The sequence below is a fragment of the Periplaneta americana genome, chromosome 1 (assembly GCF_040183065.1).
Source record: "Periplaneta americana isolate PAMFEO1 chromosome 1, P.americana_PAMFEO1_priV1, whole genome shotgun sequence".
NCBI lineage: Eukaryota > Metazoa > Arthropoda > Insecta > Blattodea > Blattidae > Periplaneta > Periplaneta americana.
Window position 1 is genome coordinate 111,598,257 of NC_091117.1, and position 24,012 is coordinate 111,622,268.

The following is a 24,012-nucleotide window of genomic DNA, read 5'->3' on the forward strand; positions in this document are numbered from 1 at the left end:
TATTTTTTATATTAGTTGAACGGCATGTCCCATTACAATAAAGGTAATACTACATGCCTTGCTACCTGTATGTTTGTAATATAACACATTATGTCTCGTTTCTGTCACTCTCTAGGCGTATGTAGGTCTGTTATTCTGTTGTGAAAATTTGAGTCTTTCATTATATCTATTGCCTACTATTATCTATCCTAGATTAAATTATCCTACGTTTACTCGTCTAAATTTATAACATTGGCATAGTTTATGAATGTATGCGCATGTTCTTGCATTATTTTAAGCTTTGTGAAAGTCCACTTGCCAGTTTTCGTTAACATTTCCCGCTGGAACGCTAGTCTTTCTTTGTCCAATTTCGGGCACTCGAAAAGGAGGTGGTCGACGGTCTGTTCCTCTGCTCCACACGTACACGACGGGTTGTCCCTCAGCTTGAATCTGTATAAGTAAGCACCGGTTTTATGTATGTATGTATGTATGTATGTATGTATGTATGTATGTATGTATGTATGTATGTATGTATGTATGTATGTATGTATGTATGTATGTATGTATGTATGTACGTATGCGGTTAATGTCTTGGTCTAGTGGTTAGCTACGCTAGCTCCTAACAGGAGGTTTCGGTTTCGGTATCCGGTTGTGCCAAGGGATTTTTCTTTGATTATAATTGAGATGCTCAGCGCACAAATGACCCAACCTACAAAATGTATATACTGAGTTTACTGCTTTAAAGAGCTTCTCATATTGTTCTCTTCCAAGTGTAAATCTGCCTAATAATAATTTTCATTTTTCTATATACACTTTTAACAGAGCAACGTAGACAACAACATAATAATAATAACAATAATAATAATAATAATAATAATAATAATAATAATAATAATAATAATAATAATAATAATAATAATGGCTTTATCTAACCTGGCAGAGTTAAGGCCGTTAGGCCTTCTCTTACACTCAACCAGGATTAAAACTTGCTTACATAATTGAAGAACAACTGGATCGGAATTATATAATTACATACTGATACGATTTAAGTACATAATGAGATCAAAGGAGATAGTTGCATAAAAATATACCCCATAAAATAAAAATAAACACATTGAAATACATATTAGTATTAGATTACAAGTAAATAGGATTCACATAATTAAACCAGAAACCGACAATTGAATAAAAAGTACACAATAAAATAACAGACTAATAATAATAAAAGAAAGCACAGTAGGATGCATATTGGTGTTAAGTGATAAGTAAACACAATTTACATGATTACAGAATAAAAATAAGAAACAAACAATAAAAATAAATACAGTGGAATACATTGGATTAAATATTTGCAACGCGTTAGGTTTGGCAACTCATCATAAGATATTTTTCTAATTTACATTTAAAAGAAATTAAAGTTCGGCAGCCCTTGGCTTCAGGCGGCAGAGAATTCCAGTGACGAGAAGTAGCAACAGTGAAAGATAAAGAATGAAGAGAGGATGTGTGGAGTGGTATTTCTAGCGTGTTATCATATTGTGACCGAGTATTTAAGTTATGATAACGAGAAAGATTGTGGAATCGGACAAATAAGTAAGAGAGAGCAGAGGTGTGCAAAATTCGGTACAGGAGAGAAAGGGAATGTAATTTTATCCTCTCATTTAACCTGAGCCACAATAATTTATCGAAAGAAGGCGAAATGTGATCATAGTAGCGGACATTACAAATGAAGCGAACACACGCATTATGAACACGTTGCAGTTCATGGGATAAATCTGTCCTGAGATCATTGAATAAAGCGTCACAATAATCGAAATGTGGCATAACAAGTGTCTGTACAAGCGTCTGCTTTAATTTAGCTGGAGAGTGGTATAATCTTTGTAATGAGTGAAGAGTGGAAAATACTTTCTTGCATGTGAAGAGTTCGCGGGAAAAACGATGAATGTCACAGTTTTGTTAAGGTTGATGTCATTATCTAATTCAATGGATCACTACGAAATTTAATGTTGTTGCTATGAAAAATGGTAAAAAGGAGAATTATCACCATTAATACAGTACTCCTTTCCTTTATTTTCTATACAAACAGCACTACATCTTGCAGTTATAGACTCAATTAGATCATTATCTAATCCTTAACAGAAATGTGACATTCATTGTTTTACCCGCGAAATCTTCATGTGTGTTTGATATGCGTATCCCAGGTAAGGTTAGATTCAAAATGAACTCCCAGGTTTTTTACAGTTGAACTGAATGGAATGACCGCTTTATTCAGTCACAGGAGGAAGGTAACTACTCATCCAGCCAATAAACCAGAAACTTGATACCTAGAACAGTATGAAGTTTATAAACATACAAAAACACACCCACATCACATCATGAACTCAACTCAATTTCAAAACACACACCCTTTTCGACACAATCATAAACACATCCCAACACAACATGAAACCAGAAGATAGCGCAGTATCTCCACTAGGCTTTGGACAATGAAGAACAAGACTTCGAAACTGGTCAGCCAAGGTAAATCCTAAATATTAACACAGTGAAGAAGTTGGAAATTTAATCAGTAATAATTCTCAGTTTTTCCATGAGATTTCACAACAATTTTAATTTGTGTATCGCATTTCGCGCATGTTAGAAAGAGGTAAAGTGGAAATATGATTTTGTGGGTTAGCCCATTTGTGCGCTGAGCGCCTTAATTTTTCCTTGTGTGTTTGGCTTGCGTGTTTGTTTTGGCTTTAGGTTTAAGTTAGATTTCAATAGATACAAGTATTAGGAGGTGACTGACATACCATATCGAAAATCCGCTTTGAATATTTCTTTACGGAATCATTAGGGTTGCCAAATGCTTGTTACGAAATGTAATAATATAATAATATAAGCATTTATTTATTTTGGCGAAGTTAAGGCCATCAGTCCTTCTCTTCCACTTAGCCAGAAACAAAAGAAGCTGATACAATTTGCAATGAGACAAGTTAATGATTACAGACTAATATTTAAAGAACACTAATAAACAATTATATAGTCATATAAGCACAAGTTGAGTAAAATAATGCAAACATAATAAAATAATGCAAACAAAATAATGCAAAAATGTAGGATACAATGTCCTAAATATTGTACATTAGGGCCTATGGAAAACTTTAGGACATCGTGAGTCATAAGCTGGAAACCCCTAGTCGTGTTGTGCGTGATGTCTATAACAATTTATGGATGGTTTGAGTGAAAATTTTATGTAGACTAGAATTTTTAATCATAGGGATTTTAAAAATCTATAGCAACAACAATAGTCAAGTAATAAGTTCTTATTGTAGGAAATAATATTTATTACCAATTTGTTAATTAATAATATTCAATTATGTTATCCAATTTTAAAAAGTTAAATAAAAAAGAAGCTTACTCAAAAGTGTAGCTAGATGTCAAAGAAGAAGGGACAGGAAAAAAATAGATATTTTCTAAAACTATAAATTATACTATTTTTTTTATAATATTGATCATAATATGCTGTGTTCCATGGCAACCCTAAATTAAGGTCAGCTACCCTCATGGGTTTGTATATACAGAGTGAACCTAAGTAATGTCATTAATTTCAGGGAGTTATTTTTGAGATATTGCAAACAAGTAACAATTAATACAATTTTGCTCGTTTTTGCTTCTTTTTCGAGAAAAAAATTGTTTTGTGCGAGATAGTGCGTATTTGCTTGGTTTCCGCACAAAACCAATCCGCGGAAAGTATAAAATTCCACATTCAGTATTCCCAACCTAACATACATAACACTTTCCCTCTTCTTACCGCTTAAGTGACATATTGATTTTACTGCTTTAGGCTTTTAGCATATTATTTTTAGGGACGTTCAATATAGTAATAATTATAAATCGGAAACTTACCACTGCAATTTCATCTAAATTGCACTGTTAATTATTGTTTTAAAATATTTGCAAAAATTAAGTAAACTCTACAACTCCACTAAAGTTACTGCATTCGTGATACAAGTAACATTAAGGAATTAGGTGTCAAAGATATTTTCCATTTCTAAACATCTCCTTGACCGGCAAAATTAAACTTGCCGATGTTATTACTGCAATATGTTATACAAATAATATTGTTAAAATATTAAAATGAAAAATAAATCATTACATAATCTTACCGTTTGTTTCAAGTTTGCATTTATAGACTGGGGGAAAAAAAAGACAGACGTACATCACGTGGAGTATAGTAAACACAGAAAACATTTTAAAGCAACAATGTTGAAGATAGATATTTTTGTTTTGCAAATTTGCCGTCATTGAGCAGAAACCAAGATGGAGATTTCATTGCAACTAATTAGAAATTCCTCTTTCAGGTATGTAATAAACGATCTTCGCACAAAATAATGTACGATACACGAGCGGTATGTTTTCTTTCAATTCTCGGAAATTAAAGAAGCTCAACTACGTTTCGCTTTTTCAAACGTTTCCTCGAACATAAATACTTCAACATACCGCTCTTGTAACGCATATTACTATTATATGAAACATTTCATAGCATGTTTTGTAAAAGCCATTGATTTAATTCCCAATATGCTCAATCAATTTAAGAGAGCAGTGTATTATGATAATGAATGTCTAAAAGAACTTTAGTTTTGTCCTTTAAATGTGCAGAAATTTGATCCGAAGAAATGTAACACTGTAAAATTTCTTTGCAGAACGATCATTAAGGCCTATGTTATACAATTCCTGATTTCTTATCAAGTTTTATTCGATTTTAATCTTATTTCCACTATTCTTTGTCATATGGTAACCTCACAAGTTGGGGAAGACATGAGTTTAAAAAAATGAAATACGATTTTTATTAATCTTTGTCAACATAGATATGTTAGAAGAATATTACGGCATTAATTTCAAATTTATGTTATGGCTGCAAATGTGCTTTCATGTTTTTCCATAATTCGAAGTAATGGGGTTAGTAGTAAAAGCGTCTCCTTGTTTATAGACTGGCAGTAGTAAAATTTCAATTCGCTTGGATGCGATCGATGTACTCCTTCTTATGGCACACTCGCGTACAGAGCAGCGAGCGAACTGTTCTCCACTTCAGTCAGTTAGTCGGCACTGCTACACGTGCACGTGAACATTCATTTCACTACTCACTTCCCCAAGTAACCTCATTCACGCTGCGATCTTCATTTTCTGGACAGTATTTCAAAATGGACATCGAGCCGATTGTTACGATACTCTTCGAGTTCAGTACACCCAACTTTCCGTGTCTTAAACTTAACATTTCATAAATTCAGTTTTTTATAACTTAACCGAATAACGACAAACGTTTCGTACTTACTTTTAATGATGACCTATCCTTCCGTGAGTAGGTGCAATTGAAGCTACTTATTTTGGCGAAGGGGGAGAGGTGGAGGGAAGGGAGAGTGAGTTGGAATTGTAAATATTTTTGGCACACGCATCATGGACGGTACATTGAATTTCAATATGTCTCTCAGTAGATTCAGTTACCTTGCGCTGCTTTACGTCACGGGAATTGCATTTAGAGTGTGTGAATTGTGATGAATATAATAACGTGAAGCCGTGAGGTGAAGATATAAAAACGAAAGGGTTCCAAATGTCAGAAAAATGAAAGAAGACAGTACGTCCAACGATGGAAACTTCTGAAGCGATCACACCGGGAAATACCGAAGAGGACTGGAAAATATACAAAATTCTGTGTAAAGATTTGCCTACAGATATGGTGAGAATATATTAGTGATATTTATTATTATTATTATTATTATTATTATTATTATTATTATTATTATTATATTGTCATATATATGTTCTCAGTTATGCATGAAATTATAAATAATATCCCAGTACTGTTTAAAATGATTACATTACGTTACATTATGTTATGAAAATGTAATACAGACGAAAATGCAGTAGCGATAGTCATTTATTTGAAATTTATTAGTGGAAGAAAATTTGAATGTGATCTGATTTTGGTTATTTCAACCACGTATTAAGTACAGGGACTCATTATCATTAGCAACAAAATTTGAGGTACCTAAAGTCACATTCAGTACAGTAAGTTATGTACTCAAATACTTCATGGTTTTTTCTTTTTTTGGAAACGAGAATTGGAAAGGATTATTTCAAATATCATCATCATCATCATCATCAATCATCATCATCATCATCATCATAATCAATAACTTCAACATTTAGAAGTATGGGCCCGTTTCGTTTTCAGGGCTCAATAAAAATGGTCTCTCCAGCGTTTCCTATTTATACTGTACTATAACATCTCTTTCTAAGGTTATCTGTCATTTCTTATATACGAGGGTTGCTTACAAATATTTAGACTAATGACATTTACTGTGCTGTGGATAGTCCAGGCTCCCAGGTTAGGCTTCCGCCTTTTCCACATATTCTCCCTGAAGAGCTATGCATCGTTGCCGCCGCTCCATATCTTTCGTATGACCAACTGTACCCTTCTCTTGGGTGTCACGCATCCAGTCACTGACAGCTATTTGTAGGGTTTATCCAGAACACCACGTTAAGTTTCTTAGTTACTTTTAATATAACTACAAATGACTTTTAAGGAACCGCCCTCACATAAGTCCGTCATCGGTCCCTATCCTTAGCAAGATTAATCCAGTCTCTAGAAGCATATCTCACCTCCCTCAAATCCATTTTTATATTATCCTCCCATCTACGTCTCGATCTCCCTAAAGGCCTTTTTCCTCCGGTCTCCAAACTAACACACTATATGCATTTCTGGATTCGCCCATACGTGCTACATGCCCTGCCCATCTCAAACGTCTGGATTTAATATTCCTAATTAGGTCAGGTGAAGAATACAATGCGTATAGTTCTGCGTTATGTAATTTTCTCGATTCTCCTGTAACTTCATCCCTTTAGCTCCAAATATTTTGCTAAGCACCTTATTCTCAAACACCCTTAACCTCTGTTCCTCTCTCAAAGTGAGAGTCCAAGTTCCACAGCAGAACAACCGGTAATATAACTGTTTTATGAATTCTAACTTTCAGCTCTTTTGAGAGCAGACTGGATGACAAAAATTTCTCAACCGAATAATAACTGGCATTTTCCATATTTATTCTGCGTTTAATTTCCTCCCGAGTGTCATTTATGATATACTGTTACTCCTAGAGTTTCCTGTACCCACGTAAAATCAATAAGCATTTTTTTTTTCGCGATTTGACTCGCTTGCATAATGCAGGAAGAAAATGAGATGAACGAGAAATGCTTCCTAAAGCGAATATTCAGAATTATACAAATTTCCAGATTACAATACATTTCTGACTACCTATATGTTTTTATTGATATTGCCAAAAAGATGCTATAAAATTATTTCTTTTTGTACTCCAGCATTATAAACAGTCTTTATCGTTAGTAAAAATCGTGCACAATATCCTACTTTATTGTACCAATGTCGTAAAATATCACAATGCCAGCTAAAACGTTGTGACTGCTATTATGACGGCATGCCTTGTGTCAAAAAAGTTCATATTATGAAAAGATTTGCCGAAATATAATATTTAATTTTTGTCATAGAAACTGTTTTTTCATAGACCATGATAATATGAAACTACTTATTATAAATTTGATATTTTTTATTAATTGTTTTATAATGCTCTCGTACAAAAATAACACATGAAACACGTTTATAATGTTATTTTAATTACTGAACTCGACAGAACGAAGAAACTTGCTTCGCTCATTTCCTGAAAATTTACTAATGTCAATACTACTGTAGTAGTAATACGTAGCAAAGTAATACCATAGTAAGTTATACATGTACGGTATGTATACTCTGGTGACTCTTTTGAAATAGAAGAGTTTCAATTGTTCAATAAACACAGTTCACTTTAATGTTTAATTTATTTATCAAAGCTTTCTGTTAAAGTACGTTAATTTTTATTTGCCGCAAAAATGATGCTAGACATGTGGAGAATGTTTGGATTTCAAAGAAAAGTACGTATCGCTCATTTTATAATTTTAAAGTAGAATTAATTGTTACAGGTGCTATATTGAATAAAGTATTATTTTATTTATGACAGAATATAATTAGGCTATTCAGTAATCAGATGTTCACTCCATGTTTCTTCGATTCAGAACGCAGAATATTTATTAGTCTCAGTTCGTATATTAAACATTATTTTAAGTTATTTGTTTCGTTTTTGACAACGTGAAAGCGCACAAATAATGAATCTCCGATAGTATTGTGAAGGCAAGTAAGCATCTGGTTAAAACGTGCATTTTGTGTGCACCTAATACAAAACAAAACTAGATATATAATTTAACGTGAAACTTATGCGCGTCCATCGCTGTGGAGTAACGGTTAGCATATCTGACTGTGAAACGAGCGGGTCTGGATTCAGTTCCTAGTTGGGACAAATTACCTGGTTGAGGTTTTTCCCGGGGTTTTCTTCAACATATTAAGATCAAATGCTGGGTAACTTTCGACGCTGGGCCTTGGACTTATTTCGTCAGCATTATCACCTTCATCTCACACAGATGCTAGATAAACATCGCAGATGATAAAGGATCGTAAAGTAACCAATTAAAGAACTTTATGCTCTAGACATTTTGAGAAATCTGGTTACATACTCAGCTAATACGGTTATGTTATTAAATAGCGCTACGTCACGCAAGCGGTAAGAACAGCTCCAAGTGGGAGTAGCCCATATAGATAAATATAAAAGTTTAACTAATTATTCTACTTAATTCTAGTTTAATCAAAGATTATTAATAGTAAACAAATGAGGCTGATTATTATATATATGGAGTATAAAACAGAAATAAGGAGAATTCATTCATTCATTCATAGTGTTCTGCCCACTATTAACCCTAGATTATGTGATCTGGGCTATTAACCCAGCTTTCTCCAATCTTTCCTATTTTCTAGCTACCTCTTTATCTTCGCATATGACCCAATTTCGCTTTGTTATTTTAATTATTGCAGATACTTTTTATTTCCTGTGGTTTACTTCTTACATTAGTGGGTAATGTTTATTAAATTAGAAGCCTTGTAAAGCGATTCTAGAGTACAGCTGTACGAAGCTGCAAGATTTTAAATGTAGTACTACGTCTGGAGCTGCATAATAAATGAAAGCTTGATGCTATAGATTATACTTTATTTTGTTTCGTTATTCTTAGTTACAGTTTCAACAGGTGTAAATGGAATGAATTCTTGGACCGTGAGTAATGAGCGATGATAGGAGAAGTATGTGATGTGGCGGTTTACATATTGTTAAGAAGTGACATCTGTCCTCTATCCAACTGTTCTCATTGACGCAGCTCTTATAGTTTCTGTGCAGTAAACGTTTTAAATTTCGAACATCCGAAACACTGTACGTGCCCCTTCATTTACACTTGGGGAAGGACGTAGTTCGGCTACTATGTGCTAATAATAATAATAATAATAATAATAATAATAATAATAATAATAATAATAATAATAAATTATGTTTTCTATTTAATTTCTCTGTTGCTAACAATAACTAAAAAATTTTAATCATAGAAACATCTGAATATCATTTCATGTCAAAGCCACCTACGTATATTTGAGGAACTTTTTTTCGAAACTGAACATGTCCACTTGACTAAATTATTCAGGAGAAACCAAAATCTTATATCTTCTGAAACAAAGAAATATTTTGATTTTAAATAATAATAGTATAGGCCTGTAGAGAGCATGATAGGTTACATGAATTTAAGAGGACCGAGTCCAACGGTACTCCAGTAATTGCAACAAAACATTTGGACATGTTCAGCTTTGCTATAAAAGTATGGATACCGGTAAATTACTTTTGCTAAAAATAAAATTTAAACGTAGCATAATTTATTGTTAATTAATAATAATACTAATAATAATAATAATAATAATAATAATAATAATAATAATAATAATAATAATAATAATAATTCTTATTAATTAATGATTTTACATATTGAACATTTTATATCGACATTCTTTTAGAAAATTAAGTAAGAGTCAGTTACCAATCTATTCTTTTAGATATTACAGGTTAGTTAAAAGTCCCGTGTCACCTAAATAACTTTTGAAGCATGTGGTTCAGTGACATGAAACTTGGTGTGTGGGGATAACCATATATTAAGAACAGTATAATGGTATTACAAAGTTTTTTCTACTTCCGGTTAACCGGAGCTTTTCAAAAAGTGCTTGATACTTCTGTAAAATTCAGTGTTGCTAAATCAAGAAAACTGAAAAGTGTATCGAATGTAAAAATTATAAAATACTCCTTCCTTAAAAAAAAAAAAAGAAAGAAACAAACAAAGCTAGCTCACCTTCTAAATTCTGTGTTCAAACTGGTAGCCTTCAGCTTGTTACATAATAATGCATTTTCGTATTAAATTTCTTTTATGAGTTAATGCAAACTGCAAATAGATTGAGCATATCTGATGCATTACAACATTTTGAGTCAGCTATAATGGAAATAAGGGAGGCTAAGGCTAAACTACAAGGGCCGCAATGCCACTGATGATGATGATGATGATGATGATGTAATGGAAATAAGAGAGAACACTAACAGATATGAAATAAATGTCGATGATGAAGAAGAATGTTCGTTTCCTCCAAGAAAAAGACTGAAACTCAGTAGGCAAGTAACCTGTAGGCAGATGCCACAGTCATCCACCAAGCACTCACAAATTCTTCTTCATAATCACACTCATATTATTATTATCAATTTTATTAATAGTAATTAGTGTTAATGAATTATATTACACATTGGACATTTTATATTGACATTCTTCCGAAACAAAAGAAGGCCTTACAAACACCAACCATTCCATTCCAACGTAAAAATACACTCAGGGACAAAAAAAAACGGACACTTTTATATTTGCTTGTATTTTGTTGCCAATTATTTCAAAATGAAACAAAACCCATTTAAACAAAATAATGTTTCATTTAGCACCTTATACGACAACATTTGAAAAAAAAATCTCTGATGAGAAAATTTACAAAAAATTACAAAGGGCGTATAACTATGGCATCGTTTGGTCTGTTTTTTTCATTTTATGGTGCCTTAAACATTAACAACTCTTTTTAGTAACGGGTATTACCCCCTCTGGCTTGAATAACTGCATCCATACGTGTTGGCATGCTCTCAATTTGGTTAGCAATGTCTTCTTGAGGAATTAGTTCCCATTCTTCGCCAAGTGCTCGCCTCAACTCTTGTAACGATTCTGGTCTCGGTCGTCTATTCTTAACACGCTGTCCCAGCATGTCCCACACGTGTTCAATTGGGTTCATGTCTGGACTCCTTGCTGGCCATGGAAGAACATGGATTCCCACTTCTTGGAGATAATCTCCGACCGCATGGGCAATATGCGGCCGTGCATTATCATGCATTAAAACAAAATTATCACCTACAAATTGGCCAAATGGCACAACATGATCAGCCAGACATTCATTTATATACCTATCAGCTGTTAGTCTTCCATTTTCAACAAAAACCAACTCTGTACGAGCATCCGTACACACTCCTGCCCAACCCATCACTCCACCACCTCCATACGGCACATTTTCGGAAATGCAACACTGTGAAAATCGTTCTCCCCTCCTTCTCCAAACTCTTTCACGTCCATCAGGTGAGCACAGATTGAAACGGGACTCATCGGTGAACAGAACACAGCTCCACTGTCCATTTCTCCAATCCCTGTGATCATTTGCAAAACGCAGTCGTTCAACTCGATGCATCCTGAGAAGTCTGGGACCAGTTGCAGGTCTACTTGATATCAGTCCACTTGCTTTCAACCTCCTTCTAACTGTTTTGGCCGAAATTGGGCGTCCATGCATGTTAACAAATTGCTGGGCTACACTAGTAGCTGGCAGGTTGCGCTCCCTAAAAACTCTCAACACCATATACCTGTCTTCATTTGGATTTGTAGCTCTTGGACGACCCGAACCTGGTCTTCTGGTATATTTTAGGGTCTCTCTATACCGTTTTATGGCATCATGGGTTGTGCTTCTAGCCATATTCATAACATTTGCAATGTAACGTACACTGCGTCCATCATCGTAAAGGGCTACACCTCGAGCCACATCTTCAGGTCGCATCTTGTTTTAAGACAAATGTTACAACCCCACTTAAACTCAGAAAATGTAAAAATAAAGAAATAACGAATGATAACGACAATGAAACACAAAATGTTTGAGACAAAATTGTTATAGCTGAGACTCCGAAAGCAAAATTGTAATATTTGGTTGTAATTGCTTGTTTATAAAACAAAAAACAATCAACAATATGTACACGTTTCCATAACAACAGATGGCTACCATAATATTGTATGAGAAGATAATGTTTTGCAAAATACCAGCAAATATTAAAATGTTCGGTTTTTTTGTCCCTGAGTGTATTTAATACATACAGTTTTTCGTTTTGTTTCATTCCTTGGTCACTCCCTTGCTGATATAAAATACAGAAGAGCTGCGTCTTGGTATGTTTTCCACTGAGCTGAGTATAACTTATTCCTGTACTTCATCAGATAACTTACTTACTACATTACATCTGAAGTGTTACTGTTGTGCGAGCATGGTCTCGGTTTCTGTTTTAACTGAATTAGTTGAGGATTAGAATTGCCGTACTTCACATTTTTTCTCTTCTATGCTGCCACTGCTCGTTTCTCCGACAGAAACATCCATATAATAGTTTCGATAAGAACAACACTTCACAATGCAGTGCAAGCTGACTGGAATTCGCAGAAACGCTATGCCGCAGACTGCTGAAATAATTAAATTTTTGTAGCCCATTGTTGGAAGGTTCAAATGCTCTAAAATGGCCTTGATCACTCATTGGCAACATTTGAAAATAGCGGGAAATTTAAACAACTGTTACAACTAAGTTGGACATGTGCTATTTTGGTTTCAAAAAGTTTATTAAATAATATTATAGTAATTACTGGAGATGTTCAGTTTTGAGAAACAATTTCTGGAAGAAATTAACTGGATGGACATGTTCAGGTATGATGCAAATATCAATATTCACAATGCTGTTTCAACGGGAAAAATATATTTATATCTTATTAAATGTCAGATAGATCTACCGTAATAGATTTACAACACAATTTCGTAATTTTTGGACATGTTCAGCTTTGAAAAAAAAAGCTCTTCATTTACAGAAGCTCTGTTTCCACTCTCGCTCCCGGTCTTCAGCCGCACCCTGTCCTCCCGTCCCCCCCTTCCAGAAGATTTGGGGGGCATCGTGCTCGTCTGATGATTCCCCTCCCCTCCGTTGGGGAATTTAATTGAAGTGAATTTATTATGGCAGGCAGAGTAACTATCTCATGCCTCCATGTTTATATTGCTACATATGCACTTCATTAGAACCAGGTACCCAGCTTCGAAGCCGTTAGCCCTGTGAACTTAAAGTACATTTATTTTCCCCTATTATCATATTATACGATTATCTAAGAAATTAGCAATTTCTTTGTGATATTAGTAGAGAAAAGTGTGGGGGAAGGGAAGTGGTCCGTGGCCCATTTCTTTTAGGGCTCATCCCGACATTTGTCTTATTACTGAAGGGAAACCATGGAAAAACCTTGAGCAGGATGAGATGTCGTGCTGACGACAAACCAATTGGCTTCAGTGGGGTCTGTATATATTGAGATGAAAGGTTGTCTTTTAATCATGATTTAAAATACAAATACATTAAAAATTCATAAAAATTATTTACAAGAAAATATGTAGCACAATACATCTATGCAGGCAATACCGTGATGACCCTGAAACAGAAAAATAATATTATTAGTGCATTAGTAGACTTATGTCTGTCTGTCGAGTTATGTGGTTGTTTAGTGTTCAATTTGATTTTCGTCTTGTACGTTGTCGTTCCAAGCTAGTGGGTGGAGTACGCTCTTAGGTCTTTTGTGTTTATCTAAAGCAGGGTTGTAGTTACCCAGGGTAGAAATTAATGGGTTGTTGCTGCTGTACGACTTGGTGTACGTGCAGAAGGCTTGATTTGAAATACATTCTTGAATTGTCCAAATTTCGAGTTCTTTATGAATCAATGTAACAGGTGTTACTCTAGGAAGTCCTGTAATGAATATTAAATGTTTGTTTTGGAAAACCTTTAATTTTTTAAGAACTGTAATAGGTGCATGTCCCCAACAGGACAAGCATATATTATTACTGACCTAATTAATGTTTTATACAAAACAAAATTAAGGCTATATGTATGTTTAAATGTATGTTTTTATTTAAAATTGGGTACAGCTCCACCATTCTAGAATTGGCAAGTCTGAGTTTCTGTAGTACGTGTTCGGAAAGAGTGAGCCTTCTGTCTAGTGTTACTCCGAGAAACTTAACTGAAGTTTTCCACTCGATTTGTGAATCATTTATAGCTAATTTTGTGTGACTTTTTCCCGATCTATTGAATTCATTTCTTCTGCTAAATAAGATGGCTTGTGTTTTCGATATATTTAATTTAATTCTCCATCTGAGGAGCCATGGTTCAATATCACGTAGGTGACCTTAAAGTCTGTTAATGGCAACAGTTGGCTTCCATGATGCCCTGAGAAATGCCGAATCGACAGCGTATAGCGGTAAAACACTATTATTGAAATTTGGATTAAAGAGTAGGTAATTAATATAGATTTGAAAAAGTATCGGTCCCAGAATGCTGCCCTGAGGCACTCCAGCGTTGATACCTCGCGATGTGGAGTGCACGTCGTTCAGTTTAACCTGGAACGTTCTGCCCCTAATATAATTATCCAACAATTTTACTAGGCGGTCATTTAAATTATTGTTAATTAATTTATATATCAAGCTCGCATGCCAAACTCTGTCAAAGGCTTGTGTATAATCTAGGAATATAGCCGCTACAGTTCGTTTTATATTAAAGGCAGTAGTAATGAATTCCTTCGTGCGAAGCAATTGCTGTGTGCATGAATGACCTTTGCGGAATCCAAACTGTTCGTTTAGGATTAAATCACTTTGTCCGAGTTCGGATTTCAATCTTTTTTGGATGCTCTTTTCCGCAATTTTACCTAATACGTTTAGTAAACTGATAGGGCGATAATTGCGTGGATCATATCTATTCTTTCCTGGCTTAGGAATTTGAATATTGTGTGAGTGTTTCCAGATGTTAGGAAAACAGCGTATCCGAAAGATAGCATTTATGATATTTGTAAGTAATTTGAATGCTTTCGGTGATAGCTGTTTCAGTACTTCAGCTTATATGCTGTTCTCCCGTATTCGTTCGGTTTCCTTATATCCTCGGCCACCTTTCTCAGTGCATTTCCTTGGACACGATAGTATTTTGTTCCGAATTTCCTGGGATGTTTGAAAATTTCACTACTACTATCACAAACTGGGTCTCGTATCCTTAGCTTAGTAATTTAACTCTCTGATAAATGGTAATTTTATCCACTGATAGCGTTGTCTTTAAGCTACAGAACGAGGTTTGTATTTTAAGACCCATGCCTGTGTCCGTATCTTACAAGTAAAAAGTAACGAAATGTTCGTATGTTCTGACTCGGGCTCGGAAAGGAGAATTTGTCAGTTACTTCATTCTTCAAGAGATGGCACCTGGTACATTGTCACTAACGGTCATAGGTACTGCTTTTCTCACTTTGGCTTGCAAGATACATAAAAAGTCAATAATAATCTGGGATTACGAAGCTCATTTACAGGAGAAAACAGAAATTCATCCCTCAGGCAGCTAGACAGAAACTGGCGATAGCGATCACTAGAGGTGAAACGAAAGAAGATATTTCCAGCGGCGGCTCGTGATCATTTGTTTGGCGGGCCCAGATATTTCACAAATTTTGCGGTATATGTCAAATAATACACCAAGATATTTTATTTCATTTTAGTTCATTGTTTCTGCTTAAAAATTAGTTCACCACAAACAACTAAAACTACCAACTACATAATAATGCACATTAAATTTACCAACTTGCAAATTATTTATAAAGAAGATGTGCTCGTCTGTCCTTCGGCTGGCAAACTTTTCGATGTTCTTGACCATGGTGTTTCTGAGAAATGTTTTTATCCTGTTTAATGTGCCGAAACTCCGTTCTGACTCAACTGTTGAAACAGGTGTTGCTAGTGCGATTCGAAGGGCTTTGCCCACTTCAGAGAATGAACCTTCAAAGGAGTAATCCATAAAAAAAAACTGAACAAATCACACACACAGAGGAGATGGCTTTAAATGTATAATTTCGATTGATCACTGATAATTCATTAATACATTTTTCTTTCTAAGTTAAAGGACTATAAATTTTTGCGAATATATTAGCCATATCGGTGGGGAACTTGTCTCTGTATGAAGCAAATTTCTTTGGATCAAATATATTAAAGCTGCCAAATATATGTGACTGCAGGAAACGTTCATTGTATTGATTGGTAATGATATCGCATACTTCTTTGGCATCTGCCGACATGCTCACTTGGAGGAAACGAAAATTCTTCTTCATCATCGACGTTTATTTCATATCTCTTAGTGTTATCTGTTATTTCCTTTACAGCTGACTCAGAAAGTTGTAATGCATCATATATGCTGAATCTATTTTCAGTTTGCATCTTTATTATATTTTATAATATATCAACACTTTTCATCAAGTCATAAAAGAAATTTAATACGAAACTTCTTTATTATTTAAGAAGTTTTTTTAGGCCAAAAGCTTCTCACTGCTATATCATCCCATTCATTTGAGTCATCTCTCTCTTCAATCCTTTCGAACCACTTTAATAGCTCCGCTTTATTTTCCTTAACGGAGGATACAATTCGGGACTGAAAGATCCATCGTATTGCTGAAACGGTTGGTATGCGCTTATTGCACAGTAGATCACTGCGTTTAGGTGAAGTGGAGAAGAATGTTGTGAACCCAGAAATATATGCAAAAAGCAGTGAACAAATTTCACATAAGAAACTGTTTTCTGCATCAAAGTCTGGAACCCACCCTGATTTCTACTCATAACTGCAACCACCATATTCTTGAGCTATGAGTTTATTTTCTAAATTTGTTAGGTTGTAGACTTTGTTTTAGAACCTCGCTCAGACCGTTAGCCGTGCAATTGTTTTCCTCTTTGAAAGAAAGAAATTTTTCAGCTGGTTTGCAATCTTTCATGTAGCTCAAAATAATAAAAAAATGGCTTTTGCAGGTTATGTCTGTTGTTTCGTCAGCCTGCACAGCAACAAAATCTGTAAAACTAATATCCTGCTTCAGATCTTCGATGTATACCTCATACATATTGTCTATTAATTAATTGTGTATAGTATGTGAAGTATATTTAAACACAGAAGTACTGTTTAAGTGCTGATTCAATACATTATCAAGACTGGCAAGTAAAGATAACAAGTCTGACATATTTCCCCGATTTGTCGATCCCTGATTTTCGTTATGACCACTCAGTAATAATTCGTGAGTTCCGCAAAATACTAAAGAATCAGTTACTCTTCATAGCACATAGCATATAAAGGGCTGAGAACCATAGTGGGCCAAATCCATTTTCAGAGTTTTGAAGCTTATCTCAACTTTTGATTTCCTGCTGACTCGCGTACTCAACAGATAGCATCATTTGGTTCAAATGCATCACGTTATGAAATATTTAAAGCAACAAAAATGCCAGTTCTTTTGAGAAGGAGAGTGGGCCATATCCAAACGTCGAATGAAAGCTGCTGCTTCTTGCCACGTGACTTGATGTAGAACATGGCAGACGTAGTGAAGGAAAATAACTCAACTAAGGTAAAATCTAGGAAGCATGTGGAAAACTGTGGTGAGTGGGAAAAGAGTGTACGAAAAAGGAAAATAAATAGTGGCCAAGAGTATGTAAATGGAAATGGAAATCCTGTGTCTGCGAAAATGTACACTGACAAAGACTGGAGTTGTGTCGAACGTTTGGATAATGAAAATGATCGAGCACACATGTCCAAGATACATTCTCGTCAATAAGTAATTTTGACCAGCAAATGCAGATCTTGCAGGAATGGGTCATATAATGAATATAAAGAGGCACAGAGAATCTGCTGATGTAGAAGGTAGTCATGAACAGAATTCACGCGTATATTATATTAAGTTAAAGGTAAGTACCATAACCTCAAAAATTATAATTGCAGTATATTCATAAACAAGGTACAGTATGTTCATAAACAAGGTACCTATTTAAATAATTGTCTCTTTTAATATGAAAAAGTTATATCTGAACTATTAACATTTCATTAATTTAGCGATATACTGTACAATTTTACCTAACTTCGTTAGAGTATGTATTAATTTGTAATGAAATGGAAAAATAAATTATTTAATAAATTAATTTTCATTCAACTTAGAAAATTATATTTCAAAATAAGGCGAATTTTTGGACCAGGAAACAAGTTTAAATTATTATCTCTATAAGTAGCCTATGTGTACCTATGGTAAACATTAATTTTTATTTTTACGATGACACTAATATCCGAGCATGCAAAACGATGTTCTTCAATTTGCATAAAAAACGTTGGAGTGCATATCTGTGAACATGATGTTAGGCTAAATGGTGGAGAGAAAACACTGCTCAGAGGGGGCCATCTGAAGTGGGATCATATCTATTGTCATACCTTAAAACTCTAAATACTGGAGCAAACCACTTAATAATATATTGAAATAACGTGTGGAGGACAAAATAGAAACCATACATAGCTTCATTTTGAGCCTCTATTGTCCATCATTCACACTTTAAGAAATAGACCATAAATTTATAAAATTTGGGCATTCTTTCCTCCCTAATGACAGGGACTTCAGCACTACTGAGTTAGATAAATGCAAAGCCAAAAATTCTCTTTATCGTAGATGATTATGTGGGTTTAATGCAACAATGTACGAGAAAAAAAACTTTGTTGTAAAGAAAAATGGAACAGTCAGACTTCCTTAATATCAAAGGTATTGAAAAATGAATTTTTTTTGTGTGTAAAGACATTACAGATGGTAACAAGTTCCAATGGATGAAAATTAAATTGCTCAGGTGCGAATCAGCTGAACCAATGAAAATTAAATTTCGTTATTCTCTAAATGAGTTAGAAGCAGTTTTTCTTAAATTTAGAAATGCAAAAGTAGGCACTGAGACAGTTTTCGGAGACGGCTCACTGGCACATTTTTTTTAGACAAGATAAATATAGAACCATAGTGGGCAAACTCCAAGACTTTGAAATACGTGTAATTTCATGAAGTTGTAATTAGGGCAAAATATATGTTTTTCCTTTTTATGTCATATATATAATTTCATCAATACCTTTTTTACAGTATATAGCCTATTAAATTCATAATTACTATTAATATGCATTCAATGAATTATTTTATGTATTTAACTTTACCTCAATTTTTCTCGGTTTCATGAAAATGGCACTTGGCCCACTATGGCTCTCAACCCTTCATACATTGGTACAGGAAAGATTTCGAAATTGCTTAAAAATGCAAAGACTCTACCAGGAGCGGACATTAATTCATATCATGTCCTGCTGATAGACGAAGTAGATACTCGCAGAAACAGGATTCCCATTTGAATTTACATACTCTTGGCCACTATTTATTTTCCTTTTTCGCACATTCTTTTCCCACTCATCACAGTTTTCCACACGCTTCCTTGATGTCACCTTAGTTGAGATATTTTCCTTCACTTCGTCTGCCATGTTCTACATCAAGTCAAGTGGCAAGGAGCAGCAGCTTTCATTAAACTTTTGGATATGGCCCGCTCTCCTTCTCAAAGGAACTGGCATTTGCTTGAGAGAGTATTTTTGTTGCTTTAATTATTTTATAACGTGAGGTATTTGGACTAAATGATGCTATCTGTTGAGTATGCGAGTCAGCAGGCAATCAAACGATGGGATAAGCTTCAAAACTCTGAAAATGGATTTGACCCACTATGGCTCTCAGCCCTCCATATAGTCTATCTGATATCTCCTTTTATCCCTTGGGCATGTCCATGTGTATCTTCTTCGTTTATGTTGTTGGAATAATGTATTTCCTACAAGCATTGCATTTCTTTTACAGAAATTCTCCAAATATTCTCCTCTATCATTTCTTTCTCCCAATCCATATTTTCCAACTGTTTTTTCATCTTGTCCTTCTTCCACAACTGCGTTCCAGTCGCCCATTATGATTACGCATGCTACCTTCTCCTCCTTCTCAACTATCTCTTCTATCTTGTCATAGCTTTCTTCCACTTCCTCGTTTGCTAATCCACTAGGTTGCATATAAACGTGCACTAGCAGTAAGTCCATCTTCTTCCCTTGTAGTCTCACCATTATCATCCGGTCATCTACATAACGCACTGATAATATCACTTTATCTTTCATACGTGGTCCAAGTAAAACACCAACACCATGACTTCCTTTGGACTCACCATTTCAATAAAACAACTTAAATTCATCACTCACCAACTCACCACTATTTTCCCACCTCACTTCTGATATTCCCATCACATCCACTTTGTTTCTTCTCATTTCTTCCTTCAAGTTTTCCAACTTACCTTCTTGCAGAAGAGTCCTTACATTCCACCTTCCAATCCTCATTCTTCTTTTCTTCTCTCTGTTGGGTTGCTTCATAATGTTCCTTCCGCAGCATCCTCCTCCGTACATCCGAATGGGGGGTTAGTTTACGTCCGGAATCTTTTATCGTGGAAAGACTCATCATGCCATGTTTGCAGTTTTTCTTGTGAAAGATAAATGGGGTAGCTTCCCGCTTCTTTCCGCATACCACTCTCTCTTTGGCATTTTAAAAAGATCTCAGGGGCCCCAGAGTGGAGGTGAGGAGAGTGTATTTGACTAATTAGGCTCTCCGGACTTCACCGAAATTCACCCCAAGGGCTAAATATCAGTTATATCAGGGTTTTTGACCCGATCAGAGTCCAGGAAATCCCAATTAGCATTTGCTCCCTGGTAACTTTGTGACACTTCGTAAATCTCCGTCGGTAGCGAACGCAACATTACACGCCGCGCACCATGGCAGTTGAGCGTTAAAGTGATTCAAGTTGTGGGGCCCTTTGACGTGGGCCCAAGCTCATAATATTTGACGTTTTACTGACACACATCGCGTCAAATGCCAAAATTTACTGAAACAATTATGAATCCAGTACACTGTCCTCAACAAAATTTACACATTTTAAATGCCAAAAGAAAATTTATGTTGGACGAAATATTGGTGGGCTCCTAAGGACCGGCCGGCCCTGCCCCATTTCAAATAAAATATTCTGAAATACATGACCAGCTCATTTCATATCTGGAACCATAGGGGTAAGGGGGTTTGATAGTGCTCAGCAGGTTTCCTGGATTCAAGTAGATTCAAGTTTTGAATTACACTGAAGCAGTGTTGAGAAATCAGCCGAGTTTATGAATTCCTAATGGTGTCATGAATATTGACGAACTTTGGTCATGCTCGTGAATCTTGTACTTTAAAAAACTTAAATAAACAATTTTGAGAAAGTTTTAGAATTTGTATACTGTCTTTCAGGAACTTTTGCGTGTTTTCTTTGACAATTGTTTGAACACCTGATAGAAATAGACCCCAAGTTGAAAGAAAGAGACTCCAGATAAATAGGCATTGCTTCAGATTAGTCACTTCAGGGTTTTCATACATGAATTTTTATGACTTCATCAAAGAAAACTATCAGGATGTTAAAGTTTTGAGAGATAATTATGATATTATATTCAGTTTTGCTGTTAATTTTTTGTATATTGGTACAGTACAGTAGATAATCTTCTTTAATGGAAATAGTATAATCAGTTTTTAGGGAAAACAAAATTTTCCGTACTTTTGTATCCAGAATTATGGCAACTCTATAAATATGTAGGCCTATGCTGTGTCAGGATGTGGTTGGATTATTCCTCAGTTACGGGAGCCACGAACGGTCGATGGGTAGTGTCAGGCGGAACCAGGCGAACGAAACAAAACGAATATCAGTAGATCGATACAACAGAGCCGCTGATATTACATGCAGAGTAATAGAAGTCATTCTGCTCCGGTTCTATATTAAGAACTTCAGGAATTAAATTACTCTAAATTATTACACGATGATTCTAGATTTTGACTCACAACTTTCAACTAACAATTGTCACACTTTTCCTCTATGAGTTATTTCGTTTTCAGATATTAACAGTGGATATATAATTTCATTACTTTATGTATTACTATGAAGAGAATTGTAGGATTTATGTAAAATTATTTTGAAGTAATTTATTACTTGAAAACCATACAATTGAACCTCAGCTTCAAATATAATTCAAGAAAATGTCAGAAATTGAATCCATTAATTTATATTAGTAAATGACAAATAGCACAGACATCCAAATAAATTAGAGGTAATATTAACTACTCTGTAAAATACATCACTATAATATATATATATATATATATATATATATATATATATATATATATATATATATATATATCACAAGGTAGGGCGTGGGTTCGATTTTCGCTTGGACTGCTTACCTTGGTTGGGATTTTTTCGACTGTAAGTCGAATTTCAGGTAATCCTTGGCGATCCTCGGCCTCATCTAACCAAATACCATCTCGCTACCATCAATCCCATCGACACTAAATAACTTAGTACCAGCGTCACTAATTAACCAGCTATACAGGTGAACCGTAAGTAATGTCAATAATTTCAGGGAGTTTTCTTTGAGATATTCAAACAAAAAAGTTTGATACAATTTTGCTCGTTTTTTCTTTATTTCCGAGACAATAATTGTTTTATATGAAGCAGTTCATAGAGTGTTTTGTGAAAGCCATCGGTTTAATTCCCAATATGCTCAGTCAATTTAAGAGAGCAGTGTATTATAATAAATTATTTAAAACATTTTAAATTTTGTCCTCTAAATGTGCAGAACTGCGATCCTAACAAATGTAACATTTTAAAATTCCTTTTCAGACCAAATTTCTGCAAATTTAAAGGCCAAAACTAAAATTCTTTGAATAATTTATTAGCATAATAATTTAATGAAATTAGCGACGTTACTTAAAGTCCACTCTGTATATCACACTTTGTATAGGAAAAAGTGGCACACCTGTACAATTGAACAACTAGATCACTAGAACATTCGCTTTCTAGGCCGCGCATCAACAATGAATCAAGTGAAATTTGTGAAGAATGAAAGTGGTGTTTGGGGTAGGTTTTCGCAGAGCATTTCTGCCGTATTTCCTATTGAAATGCCATTAATTAGCTGTTATCATAATTAACTGGTTTTATGAGGGCTGGATCCGGAACAGGTCCGTACACTTAGGAGCGTTTTGGCACATTATGTGTCCTATATATATTATGTAATGATTGTCCATGTCCGACAATGCCCGAGTGGCATTCGCGAATCCAACGCTGACAGGTGAGCCATTCTACCTCAGTACCTGATAGAACCAGGTCCCTTTTCGCACACGAGTAGCCTAATAAGCCCAAGGGGCCCGGAGACCCAAGCCGTCCCTATATCAGCCGTCCCCAGACTTCACCCAAGCCTATCTTTACTATTGTAGATGATAGATGAAATGAGGAGATGGAGAGGTTGGTAGAATGATAGAGGGTAAAGGTATATCCCGTGAAAAACCATCTACCACAAATTCCATAACAAAATCGAACTCGGGCTGCCTGGATGGAAGACCAGCGCACTAGCACTTGAACCACAGAAGCGGCGTTGCCATAATTAAGCCCATAATTATCAAATATCGAAGACTCACCTTCACGTGCATCGTTTGTGATGGCTGGCCAAATGATCTACACAGTGGTATTCAACTTTTATTTCTCCCTGTACTGATAGATACACTTTTCACTCAAGCTTGTATCTCCAGATTTATTATGCATAATTCAATTATACGTAACTGTATCTATATCCAGGCCGTTGTAACATTGCACCCGACAGCTTTACGTAATGTTGGTAGCTACAGATACGACGTTGCTGTAACAGCTGACTTAACTTATGCGGAATTTTTTATTCTGTTCCGTTAATTCAAATGGTACTGGTAGTTATTATGTAACTCTATTCCTTATTACTATCCTCTTAGAGAGGCCTAAAGCTTTTTTATATCCGCTGTATTGCATGATCTGTAGGAATGGGG